Source organism: Eptesicus fuscus, chromosome 19, assembly GCF_027574615.1.
Source record: "Eptesicus fuscus isolate TK198812 chromosome 19, DD_ASM_mEF_20220401, whole genome shotgun sequence".
Taxonomy (NCBI): Eukaryota; Metazoa; Chordata; class Mammalia; order Chiroptera; family Vespertilionidae; genus Eptesicus; species Eptesicus fuscus.
This window is the reverse complement of record NC_072491.1, coordinates 7,835,440-7,840,560: the sequence shown is the minus strand read 5'-3', so window position 1 is coordinate 7,840,560 and position 5,121 is coordinate 7,835,440.

Here is a 5,121-nt window from a genome sequence, read left to right as displayed (position 1 = left end):
GTTGGCTGGGAGGGTGGAGCCACAGCAGGCATGCAAAATCCTGAAGGATTCATTGGTTCAGCTCCTAGTTCAATTCCCAAACAAAGAATTCTCTCTCCCTTTCCTCTTGCTTTGCTCCTGCTTCCTTACACTTGCTTCTTCTGTGACCCTTGCCAGTCTATCATGTGGCCCTAGAAGTTGCATGGACCAAGGTCATATAGACCTCATGCCCTATGGACTTCAGCTGGGAGCACAAGCTAAGCTAGCCAGATACTGGACTGGAATGAACTTTACTGTGGAGTGAGACTCCGGGTGGTGGCTTTGACGCTAGCCCTGCTGAAGACAAAATGGGACTTTTCCATGGTGTGACCTTGGAGGGGAACTCCCTTAATGTGACCTCATCAATAAAGCTCTCCACGATAGCTCATCCTCCTGTGGGAGCCCCAGGGAATTCTTGTTCCCGCAGCACCCCAAGAAGCCACTTCCACCAGCAACAGGACACCCCACTGATAGCACTTCTATGGGCAGCCTTATGAACCAAAATTAGGACTAGGCAAAGGACATGGGAATTGTTTTACATTTGTAAGAATGAATGCATTTGTTCTCATTTTGTAGGAAAGATTTACCTGGAACCATAGGAAAATATTAAAAAATGAATTTACATTTTGCTCACTTCATTGGTAAATCTCTATGGAGTCAAAGCTGTTTCAGATCAATCAGAACTGAACAGAGTTTTGCCTAATACCTGTGCTATATGGTGGTTAACTAATACATTGTTAATGTTTGATATTTTCTCAGACATATTGATCTCTGTACTTTCGACCTTCATGAATGCTGAGAGGGGAAAAGATATGATAATGAAATTCAAAAACCTCTTCAAAATTTTAAAACAATTGCCTGAGTATTAGTGTGGTCTCATAAAGTAAGAACTAGAGACCAAATCTATTGACAAACTCTTAGTTGCATAGGCCTTTAATATATTGTTTGACATTTTCTGTGGATACTTTTCTCTACAAGGGAAAAAAAAAATGGATATATCAGAGTTTATTGATTCTGTCCCTTTTAATTTCCTAGCTGAATCTTGAAAATAGCTGGCAAGTAAAGAGAGAAGTAGGTATAGCCTCTGTGTTGGCTTCACTCTATCATATGGCAATGATGTTCATTAGGCCTTCCTCACTATTCAGGTCCTGGTAAACAATGTCAATTTTCATAAGTGACAAATTCATAGCATCAGAGGCTTAGCCCTATCTACGTAGAGGAAATGTGATGTGCTTGAATAAAAATGCTGCCTATGATTCAACCTCAGAATTTCTATGTACTAGCCAGGAAACTCACTAATCTCTTTCAGTACTTTTTCCAGTTCTGTAAAATGAAGCTAAAAATCTATGTCCACTTCTTCAGGTTATTGTAAAACTAAAAGAGTCTATAAAATCTCTGTAGACAATCACTGGAATATGAAATTTAAAAATAGTTTGCAAATTGTAAAGTACTGTCACAAATCCTACCCACCCTTCAACTAAAGGTCAAATGTCACATCTTTCATGAAGTCTTTAAATAATCAGAGTCCTCCATCCCTTCTATGAACTCAAATAGTAATGTATTTGTATCTGTCTAAAGTCACTCTTCCCTATTTCCAGTGATGTAAGAGAGGTTATTCACAACAACTCTCTGGACGTTTCCTATTTGACATCTGCAGTCTGTAGAGAACACTTCACAAGAAAACATTTTAGAAACTCAGAATTTCAAGTCCCAGATCTACGAAATCAGAATCGTCATTTAATAAGATCGACAAGTGAGTTGTATGAGCATTAAAGTCTAGGACACACTGCTCTATGTAATAGCTCAGATTCTCAGGAAGTTCAAAAATGAAATTTATATTGGGATTCAAATAAATTGTGATTTTCATAAGATTAAATGTTTGGTTCATTTATTTATTCAGCAATTATTGGATGCCTACTGTGAACCAAACACTGTAGAAGGCATGGAGGGTTCTATTTAGAATAAAACATGATGCCCAGTAGGAGAGGGCTTGTAGTCTAGTGGAGGCAGATGGAAGTTTTCTCACTCTGGTCAGGTGTTCCTTCAATAATACCACAGAAATCTTCTTTCAGGGGTATCTGACCCTGCCTAGTCATTAATCTTCATCTTCCTCTTACATTTCTTCCAGACTCACTTTTACTCATATTCACTGCTATGACCCTGGAAAATCTCTGCCTAATGAATTTGGTGAAATCAAGAGCCATTCATTGGTTACTCATATCTAAGAGAAAAATGGCCAGCATTGTATCATAGTACCGGCAGATACTTCTTATAGTATGTACTTTTCACCTATTATTTGACACATGCTCACCCTAACTTAGAATTAATATTATAATCTATCTATATATATAAAAGCCTAAGTGACCGTCCGACCGTTCAACCGGTGGCTATGATACGCACTGACCACCAAGGGGCAGACGCTCAATGCACAGGCATGGAAACATGGAACAGACTGATGAATCTCAGAGGGAAGTGGGGAGGGAGGAGGGCAGGAAGAGATTAACCAAAGATCTTATATGCATATTAGAGGCCCAGTGCACCGATTCGTGCACTGGTCAGTTCGCTCAGCCTGGCCTGCGGGGATCAGGCCAAAACCAGCAGTCCGACATCCCCCAAGGGACCCGACCAGTGCACGAATAAATATAAATAGAATATTTAATGTGGTCTTATAAAGTAAGAACTAGAGACCAAATCTATTGACAAACTCTTAGTTGCATAGGCCTTTAATATATTCTTTGACATTTTCTGTGGATACTTTTCCCGGATTGCAAGAGGGCACAGGCTAGGCTGAGGGACCCCATTGGTGAATGAATATGTGCACCAGGTCTCTAGTTCAACAATAATAACTAACATATATTGAGACCTCACCACATGCCAGGCATGATTGTAAGCATGTCTCGTGTATTATCTCCTTTAAACATCAAAACTATCACAGGCGGTAAACATCTTTGTGGAATAGATGCACTGGGCACTAAAAAATAAATACATACATATATTCATACATACATACTTACATACATAAAGTGATAGTATTGCATTAGAACCCTGGGCAGTTTGATGTTAGAAAACTACCCTCAAGAAAATGTTTTTACCTTTTGGAATAATTTCCAACAGGGGAAGTCATTTATAATCATGTATTCTGTTCTTTCTATTCTGAAACTGGCAGACCTCCCACTGATGACAATGGGAGTACTAGACACATTAGTCCCAAGTAGCTCTTTCAAAAGAATTAAGCCACCTGATGAAGATCTTAAGCTTAATTAAAGTACTTTTATTTTCCTGACTGAAAGGTCAGTAGAAGCAAAGAGGAACTGGAGTTTTAATTATTTATTGACTGAACAATGTTCTTCCTTCATAAACATTAATTCTCTAATTTTTATGAATATAAATATCTCATAATCATTTTCTTTACTAAACAACATTGGATAAATGCCCACGTTGCTCCCTTGAATTTTTAATATAATGGTTTCTTAGAGTGTGTGCTTCTCACATTTCCTGTCACAGATTCTCATCACTGGGTCGTTTGTCTCTAACTAGTCTAAAAGTATATTTAGACCTCAACAGCCAATTGGACTTTTATATAAAAGCTTGGTCCAAGGGGTGACTCCAACATCAGTCTAAGAGTTTCTGGCAACCGTCACCTTGTTGATTACTAGCTAATTTTTACGATTGCACTTGATTGTTACAAAGACAAAGCCAAGTCTACAGAGGAGTAAAGGATCTGACTATAGTGAGTCACAGATCAAAATGCCTTCTTTTATGTGTTGTCAGTACGGAACCAGTCACTGGTCGCTTGGTTTGTGCTCTTGTTTCTAAACTACTCGTGTTCTTTGTTTTAGCTCCTTTCTGCTCCATTTCTCTGATTATTAATATCCACAGAGAACATACGTTCAGAAATGATGTTAAAGACCTGAGAGTTGGATGCTCTCGCAAAATTTTATAATGATGACAATAGTGATGGAAAATAAAGCCTCGTGATTATCTACACCCTCGTTTGGCCTGTTCTTCATGAGCTGAGGCAATCAAATGCTTCATGCTGAAACCTGTTTGGCTCAGTGGATAGAGCGTCGGTCTGCAGACTGAAAGGTCCCGGGTTCGATTCCGGTCAAGGGCATGTACATTGGTTGCGGGCACATCCCCGGTAGGGGGTGTGCAGGAGGCAGCTGGTCAATGTTTCTCTCTCATCGATGTTTCTAGCTCTCTGTCCCTCTCCCTTCCTCTCTGTAAAAAATCAATAAAATATATATATTTAAAAATAAAATAAAATAAAATGCTTCATGCTCTATTTTCAAGGTCTCCCAAACATTAGAACATGCTAAGGACATATTTAGTACTAGCTGTTCATTTGAAATATAAACATTTCTAAAACCTCACTATAATACTGCTCACACGAATGAAAAAGTTTTTCTGAAAGCCTGGACCAGTTCCAAGAGGATTATGTAATTAAATAGCCAAAGATCTCTTTTTAAGGTAGTTGCACCAAAAGTGTTTTCATGGTACATGCCCCAAGGTATGTTGTATATGGAGGCTCCAGAGAATTTCTTTCAATGAGCTGAAGATAGCAGTCTATAACCAGTAGTTATTTCCAACGCTTGGCCTGGCCTTACATAGTTTGTCATTGATTGCAAGGTTGCCCTTGGCTCTACAAATAGCTTCGTTCATATCTTTTGTTGCCAGCATGTTTTATGGCTAAGTAGAGCTCTCAACAGTCTATAGGTGTGGTGAATTGATTTAAAATATTTGTTGAAGAGTTTCTATTCACGCTTTATGCAATTTCACATTTCTTCAATAATAATTTATTAGAGCATGTGATCTAAGAAATACTCATGATAAGAGTACCTCAACAATGTCCATTGACTAAAATATATCATCAGAACTTTTTAGGTTAATATTAGAGATGCTCCAGGGCCTGGCAACAATCTCTCTCTCTCTCTCTCTTTTATTTTTGGCTGTGATTCTAATTCCTTTCTGCCTCCAACTCTCCCCTTCAATCAATCTGAGTTACTTACTCCCTGTAAGTATTAATAATAAAATAAATACAAGTGAGACCTGAGCCAGTCGGGATATATTAGTGGCTTACTCACATTAACTACTGTTGACCCT